At 35.0% G+C, this 9,096-nt stretch overlaps 1 long non-coding RNA gene across 1 annotated transcript in view; it reads left to right on the forward strand.

The window, feature by feature from the left end:
• Positions 1–8,800, forward strand: part of LOC123320101 — a 31,245-nt gene extending 22,445 nt beyond the window's left edge. Inside the window, exon 2 of the long non-coding RNA XR_006538686.1 lies at positions 8,460–8,800. This is a non-coding gene — a long non-coding RNA (uncharacterized LOC123320101). The remainder of the gene's footprint in view (positions 1–8,459) is intronic.
• Positions 8,801–9,096: the final 296 nt, after the last annotated feature.

Below are 9,096 nucleotides of genomic sequence, written 5' to 3' on the forward strand. Positions count from 1 at the left end.
GCCGCGACTGTTCGACATTTCGGGATCTATTTGTCAATCTGAGTCGTGAAAAGGACGAAATACCCTAATGGAGTTTTCCTTGAAAGCCTGCCTCCGTCTCGAATAAATTCCGAAATTGATTCCACCTTCCACATCTCGTCATTACCTAAAAAGTGAATGGCAAATTTCATACCTAAAAGGACCATATTTTGAAACTGAATGAGATACAAGTTTTGATTGCAAAGGAGTCAAATTAAAACTTGAACAGGATATTGCAAAAACATGTTCAATTATTTCATGGCGAAAACGCCAATTTTTATAATTGATGTATCAATCTAATAGAGAAGTCAAAAATATGAGAATTGATTCAAAAATTCTCAAATTTTCTTTTAATTTTTTGTCGAGTTTGGAACGCTGTTCTTTTTTCAAAAAAAACATTTTTTTTCCTATGGAATTAATGGGAACAAACCAAAAATTTTCTATACAGGGTGAGTCATTTGACTCGTATAAATATTTCAATAGTAGATTCTTGAGGTCAAAAGAAACACTTTTTTCCTGTACCATTTTTACCGATTCGGCCCTGATAAAAAGATATATAGTCATTTTAAGTTTTCATAATGAGCTGTGCTAACCCTGCCTTGGATCAACAAAATTACCTTCAGATAACTAGCTAAATCTGTGACACAACACATCTGTGGATCTTATAAACAGAGTTGTATTCAGCCATAGTACCCAATTTTTCCAATTTTAGGTACAGATACCTTTCAATTTTTGAACATGAAATAACTTGAAAATGACTACTTTTATTCTACAAAACATATTCAACTATACTTTATTTTAGCAGTCGGTTGGCCATGAAATGATTTTCTCAAGTTTTTGTAACTAGAACGAAGTTAGGTTGGCACTCATGAAATGTCGTTAATGTCATAACGCCGTTGCCACAACTAATATCAATTTTTATTACGAAAATTCAAAAATGCCGAAAGTGATTGAAAAAAGAGACAGGGTTTCAGGAAGTGCTATTTAGAATTCAGTTCGCTCATTCAAATAGATATAGCCTGATATTCTAAAATCCACAATACGTCAGACGGTGGCGAACATATTCAATATAAGAAAATTCATATTATGTTTCATCTTAATCTAAACGACTTATATTTCAACTGAATATTTCCACAATCAATCAGATAGATTGTGAATGAAGATGATGACAAAGAATTTCCTTCTATTGGGAGACCCAAAAAAGTGGTGGCATTTTAGAATTTTACGTTTGAGTGAATTAATGCGGAAAGTTTACTACAGGATTTTCGATGAATGTCATCGTAGAATAAGTTCCCGAAAATTGATTATTCTATCTTTCATTTGACTTGTCCTACACATTGTAAATGTCTTAAGGTAACAATAAATACCTAATTATTATTTTTATTATATCAATGTATTAAGATGAACAGCCACAAATACGCGCCAGTTGTTCTGTTAATTGTTTATTCATGTAAAATATTTGTTCAAAGGTGAAGTTCATCTTGACTTGAAACTTCCTTTAATTCATCTTACTTATATTGATGCAATATGATTTTTGTTGAAGAATTTAACATTCTTTTAATTATCTGTTGATTCCATCGGAAGATACCCAGTCCCAACCACTGCATCATATGCATTTCATCTTCGGGTTAATTTTTTTGAAATCTACAACTGATGTAACGTATTCAAACTTTAGCCAAAGAAGATAACGAATATTAACTCTCCTCAAGCTAGCGCATATTATGATATTATACTGATCTCTTGTTTTTCCATACAAATAACTGGATATGGTATGCCTTCAATCAGTTTGTATAAACTTAAATTATGTTCGTCACATATTTTCCGAAGAGATTCGACATCGTGATAAGATACGTAACAACGAAACTTTTACGTGAAACGGGCAACATAGCGTTGATTTAAAACCCAGAAATGTTTTGACAAGCTTCTTAACCCCACATTTTCGTACTATACAGAGTGAAATGTGTCAAATTTCCATGGCCAACCGAGTGCTAAAATACATTACATATTCAATGTAAGAGAATTTATATAATGTTTCATCTGAATCTAAAATACTTATATTTCAGCTGAATATTTCCACAATCAGAAAGATTGTGAATGAAGAGTATGACAAAGAATTTCCTTCTATTGGGAGACCCATAAAAAGTGGTGGCATTTGGGAATTTTATGTTTGAGTGAATTAATGCGAAAAGTTTACTACAGGATTTTCAATAAATGTCATCGTAGAATAAGTTTCCGAAAATTGATTTTTCTATTTTTCATTTGATTTGTCCTATACAATGTAAATGTCTTAAGGTACTAATAAATACCTAATTATTATAATTACATCAATGTATTAAGATGAATACCCACAAATACGCGCAAGTTGCCCTGTTACTTGTTTATTCATGTGAAATTTTTTGTTCAACGGTGAAGTTGCATCTTAACTTGAAACTTCCTTCAACTCCTTTTACTTATATTGATGCAATGATGATTTCTGTTGAAGAATTTAACATTCTTCTAATTATCTGTTAATTCCTTCGGGAGATACCCATTCCCAACCACTGCATCATATGCATTTCATCTTCGGGTTAATATTTTTGAAATCTACAAATGATGTAAGCCAAAGAAGATAAAGAACATTAAATCTCCTCAAGCTAGTGCATATTATGATATTATACTGATCTCTTGTATTTTCCATGCAAATAACTGGATTTGGTATGCCTTCAATCAGTTTGTATAAACTTCAATTATGTTCGTCACATATTTTCCGAAGAGATTCGACATTGTGATAAAATACGTAACAACAGAAACTTTTACGTAAAAGGGGCAACATAGCGTTGATTTAAAACCCAAAAATGTTTTGACAAGCTTCATAACCCCACATTTTCGTACTATACAGAGTGAAATGTGTCAAATTTCCATGGCCAACCGACTGCTAAAATAAAGTTGAATGAAGTATATGTAGTTGAATATTTAAAAAGTCAGGACACGAATACCAGTGATGAATTCTACAAAACGTTCAAATATTCATTAGATAGAGTCCAACTCAGTTTTAAGAGTCAGGTTGCCACACTACAGATAAGTACCCAGTTGCGTAATTTCACACTAAAAGATTGAAAACTTCAACATATTTTCAGCAGTTATACAGAAACTTACGTATAACTCGAAAATTTTTCCAATTTCCATTATAATCGATTTAAAAAAAAACAACTCTTGGTATTCAATAGTCTGAATTATTTCATTGAATTGAATCAGATTCTTTGTTTTTGAATTAGATAATGTTTGTTAAACAACATTTCAACAATAGGGAATGATAATTTGATGTTTGGTACGCATTTGTAACTTGATATTCTATTTAATAATAGTCATAAATGGTACGAAGGTCCTTTTAAAAATAATCTATGACGGCATTTTTCAAATGTGATACATACTGTATAACATTTTTCTCTGTATAACAGTATAACGAGATATTAGTTCTTTCTTCTGATAAACTATGCTAAATTTCTCAAAAACAGAGCGTCTTAATACACAGAACGACCCACACCCGGCAAGACTAATAGGACCATTTGACATTATCGCGTTGGCAAAACTGGAAACTCACGTCTACCGATTTAAATACCCCACGGGAGCATAGAGCGTTCCCGATAAGGAACGCGACCGACTGCCGAATATGAGGAAATAAAATATATTATTATTATCGTTTACCATGGTAATAACGGTTCCCGATGTAGACGGGGCTGGGAGCTACGTTCTGAAACTAAATTGGCGAATCTTAGCACTTATATCAAGATCAGGGAAGTTGTAAGAGGAATTGAAATATACGCCGAGATCTCGCAATAGCCGGAAACTAGTGGCTGGCTGGCTGCAGCGTCTTGGAATTCGAGAGAGATTGCAATTCGATACTTTGCGTATTGGTGCATAGGCGGACGCCACTGGCTCTTTTTCGATTTGGCACGTAGCGTTCTAATGGTGACCAATTGGGGGCAATTCTGGGGGGTTTCAGGTGAATACTGGTACTTAATTGTAAACTAAAAGTTCGATTTTCACGATATTTTCTACAGGTTTTCCCTTTGAAGGGATGAAGGTCTTTGTCGATATATTTTTTTGAACAGTAAGAATAATTAATCATATAAATCAATCATTATAATCATAATAACCTAAATTTAAAAGGTCTATTTCTCTTTATAATCAAGATACAAAGTGTTTTATTGATTTTTTAATTTCTTCAATTACCCATAACTTTCGAACCATCTTTTACAAGGTGAGTCCTTTACTCGTACAGATATTTCAACAGTAGATTCTTAAGGTCAAACGGACAACTTGTTTCCTTTACCATTTTTTTCGAATGGGCTCGGTTTAAAAGATACGAAAAAAAAGATTAAAAAAACCATAAAAAAATATTATTTTTAATTTTATCTCACAAACGGTTTTACAGAATGAAATGAATTTCGGAATATAGTTTTTCATTTATTCGATGAATCTTTTTCGAACACTAGATATCACCCCCGTCTTCCAGTTTTCTCATTATGACCATCACGTACCATGAAAAAACAAAAAATCAAAGAGCCCAACTCTTGAAACTAAGTTGGACGCTATCTAATGAATATTTGAACGTTAGTGAAATAAAAGTAATCTACATATTTTTTCGTATAAGGCACCGTTTTTGAGTAAATGTTCAAAAATTGAAAAGTATCTGTGAAATTTGAAAAATTGGGTACTTTGGCTGAATACAATTCTGTTCAAAGGATCCGCAGATGTGTAGTGGAATAGACTCAGCTTGTAATTGTCTCCGAATAGTTACTTAGGGAGTAAGGGAAGTTTTTTGAAATGTTGCTGCCTCATCCCTCATATATTCTTTCCAGCTGTATGAACAACACGAAGCCTTTCGACACTATTACGCCCCTGCCATCGCGTAACTGAAGTTTTTGACATCTCTTAGCCTCCTGTGGTTAACAAGCGAAAGGAACTCAAGGCATCCAAGCACGCCGTGCTCCTAACATGTCGCAGATTGCCTTTTGTTTTTCAGGACCTCCTTGGGGCTGCAGGAAATAGGAAGTAGAATGCCATTGTTCGGTCTGATTAATTCATTTCAAGACTAGAGGCGAGACTACCTTGAGAGATCGAAAGGGAAATAGAAAATTGGATTCACGTGTTCTGGATGCTGCGAAAGACGTTGATTGGAAAACGAGGCGAGAAAATATTCAGCTGTTTCTAGGGAGAAACTCTGATAATCGGGGCGTGAAAACGCGTGGGAAAGATTCTCACTTAGCTGCCTCCAAAGTCTCCTCACATTTCGAAATACCTGGTCAAGAAATCTGTTTCAGAGGGCGTAGATCATAGACTCTCTATGAGACCAATTTCGGCAGGAATTTGCAGATCCACGATGTTGAAAAGTATATTTACTTTGGTAGCAATCAGAACAATGTTCTTGAGTTACTAATTTCATCATGCTCAATAATATTTTATGTTGATTATTTATTATTATTCCTTTTCGATTTCATTTTCCATAGTGAGAATTGTTGATTTTCTGCTCATTTCTTTCTCGTATTGTTCTAATGATATATTAACTAGCATTAACATAGTCTTACCATGATAAGCTAATGCTACATATCACTTAATCGGTTTTTTATCTGTTCTTGTCATATATTTGTTAGCTGACGTTCCCACTTATTTGGACAACTTTTTTTTTTGGTGTAGCAGGAGGAAAATATATATATATATTCTTTTGATATAGAGCATTACAATCTGCAAGTCAGACGAACTACCCTCTCCTTAGGGGGAACAAGTGTGGGGTTTCTCACTCTCCTGAGCTCGAGACCCACTAAAAACCCTTAACTGTTTCTTGAATATTGGTTCCGGGCATTTGCCTATAAATCGTTCATCTCTAAGTCGGTTTTCTTCTCGCACACTATCGTGCTGGGATTTATGTGTTTATCCTGTATTGGATAACACTTTATTGGATTTTTCGATAAGTTTATGTTCTTATTTTGATCTCTTCTTAATTGATCTCTTGGTGTCCTTCGGTAAATTCGCATTCTCCTTTTGTCTTCCTCTGGGTCGTAGTCCACTAGTCTCCTGAGTTCTTGATTCGGATTGTTTTTCGCTGTTTCGAATGATTTCTCTGCTTTTTTGTTCATGAATTCCGTTATGGTTTCCCATTTTAGGTCCCTATAAATCTGTCTATTCCTGTCGAACCAAGGTGCATCTATTGCACATCGTAGCAGCTTGTTTTCAGTAGCCTGAATTCTTTTGATATGGCTCTTTGCCGCGCAACTGATCCATAAGTCAGTTGAGGCCTAGCGACGGCTTTGATTATCTTCAATTTTGTCTCTTTCGACATGTGGATTCTTCTTCCTATCAGAGGGTAAAGTCTATTCATTGCTGCTTTCGTTCTGTCGATTGCTTGTTTGGTATGACTTTTCCAAGTAAGTCCTTTTTCAAGCGTTATTCCTAAATATTTGGCTTCATTTTTCCAGTCGATTTCTTCGCCGTCAACTTCTAGATTAGTCGTGGGTCGCAGTCTTCTCTTCTGCAGTAATATTGCTTGGCTCTTTTGTCCATTGAGCTTGATTTTCCACTTTATGCATTCGTTCCGTCAATCGTTTCTTGTAGAACTCGTTCTATTACTTCTGGGTTGCGGTGTCGAGTTGCTATGGCTGTGTCGTCAGCATATAACGTTAGCATGGTTCTTGGGTTCTTCGGAATATCGTGAATGTATATGTTGTACAGAAGTGGCCCAAGTACTGATCCTTGGGGTACTCCAGCCTCTACAGCTCTTGTTGAGGAGCATTCTCCTCCCACTTTCACGTAAAATCTTCTATTTTTGAGATAATTCCTGATCAACTTGCATATTTTGATCGAATATCCAGCACATCTTTTCTTGTGTATTAATCCTTCATGCCATCGAATGCTCTGGCGACGTCTAGTAAAACAAGACCTGTAGCTTGTTTTTTTTTTAAATCCCTCTGAAATGTATTCTGTGAGCCTTAATAATTGTTGCTCTGTTGAATGCTCTCTTCTGAATCCGAACTGTTCTGGTGTTTGCATAACTTGAAGCCCTCTCTATATCCAAACAAGGCAGATTACGCCAATGTTGTGATCGATAAAGAAACGTCCAAACCTCCCTGACGTGGGTATACCCACTTGACGGAAACCCACCACACAGGCACCCCCTCAAAGTTCGCAGTAAGATGGCGCTGCCGTAGCTTTAGAGGCAGCGTCGTTATTTTCTTATCTTTTAATTTCCGTTTCAATATTAGCAAAGTTTCCAGCACATCAACTTAAACTTTGGTCGAAAACTAATTAAAATTTGAGCTACAAGACTGCGAGCTCGCTTGCCGGAAAGTTTTACGTCAGTTTTACTTATTCATATCTGTTGTATGATGGATGCCGAGTTCCTAGCCCTTCAACTAATCCAGCCCGCTTTTATTATGGCATAAACCTAGATGTGTTTCGGCGGAATTAAGCTAGAAATGCGAGTAGAGGGTCGTCGGCAAAAAGTGGGGAAATTTTCGAGGGTGTAGGAACAATTCCTTTGGAAGTTGACAGCTCAGAATAAGTGTTCCTCTCGGAATGCCAGGAATATTTTGTAGCAGTTTTTGCACTCTGGATTTTACTTGAGTTCGAAAAAATTCGTGGTCGAGTTGGCTATGGAATAATGAAGGTTGATATTCTACGTCTAAAGGTATTTCTTTGTTTGAATCTCTTCCCAAGGGTTCCCAAAATAAAATACCTAGGTTGACATCAATTAACAGCGTAATTCTTTGTGGAAAGAAACCTTTTCAAAAATAGTAACAGCAGATTCAATAATGATTTCTTTCAAAGTGCGAAAATGATTTTTTTCATTGAGTTAGATTACAATATTCCAAATTTAAGTGACTGGAAGAATTATTGGTGAAAATTTTGAACAAAGTTCATCATTTCCATACATCGAAGACTTGAATGAATGTATCATCATTAATTTATGTTTTTTTTTAATGATTCCAGTCCTGTGTTGGACCCAATCAGAAGTAGGTGTTTGACAGATCGAATTCTTGAAATGAGGTCGAGGGAAAAAATCATATGGCTTAAGACAATTCCATTTTCTGAGAATGGAGTGGAGGTTCTTGGTTTTTGGCTCTTCCGGAACCTTATATGACATATTAATCAATAAGAAACGAGGTTTAATCAGAAAAAAACTATTGAGTCAGGTTATCAATGTATTGGTTGAGAAACCAATACTACGAGAATAATCAATATCTACAGTTTTCTGATGCATATCATGTGTATGAAAACATATTGATTTTTAACAATTTATGTTTACATTCTTTACAATTAGACAATAATAACAACAAATTTTTCCCTTTGAGCACCTAGGTGTGTTACACCTGTATGTGCTGTATAAATCGAAATTAATAATCAGTTACTCCCTTCACAATTTGAACCTATTGTGAACCTATTGTTACAGTTGATTTTTTTTCCAGGTAACCAAGTCCAGTCAAGCCACGATGTAGGTGATCGGACTCAACCAAAATTTACCTATTTGGACGATTATTTTCGATCATTTGAGCACACTCAAGTACAAACTCCGACTCAAATCAATCAAAACTGGAGCAATTGGACATCACCTGAAAAAATTCACATTCTGCTAATTTTCGGAATAACATGGAGTTGACGAAATTCAAAAGGACATATTTACACTAATTTAACAGGATAAGATCCATTTCCAACCAGGATAATATACCGAGACTATAGACGAGCAAGGAAGCAGGACTAAGCCAAAAACACCCAATTTGACAAATACCTACAGATTGAACACAATCCTCAACAACGTAGACGGTAACGAATTTTATATTATTCTTTAACCATATTTGATATAATTAACATTGAAATTTCATGAAATATGAGTTTTCAACATCTCGCACAGCAACAGTAAAAATTTACAATTATCGTATATTTTTATTGTGGGCTGGAACTTGTAGGTAGGTACACTATTTGTCAGAATCAATTCTTGAAACAATATTACCTCAAAAAAAAACTCGAAACAATATAGATGAACGTGGCTTTTCAAAGCCTACATCTACATATATCAGACTCCTTCCTCACACAGTGATCTGAATA

The sequence above is a fragment of the Coccinella septempunctata genome, chromosome 9 (genome assembly GCF_907165205.1).
Source record: "Coccinella septempunctata chromosome 9, icCocSept1.1, whole genome shotgun sequence".
Lineage (NCBI taxonomy): Eukaryota > Metazoa > Arthropoda > Insecta > Coleoptera > Coccinellidae > Coccinella > Coccinella septempunctata.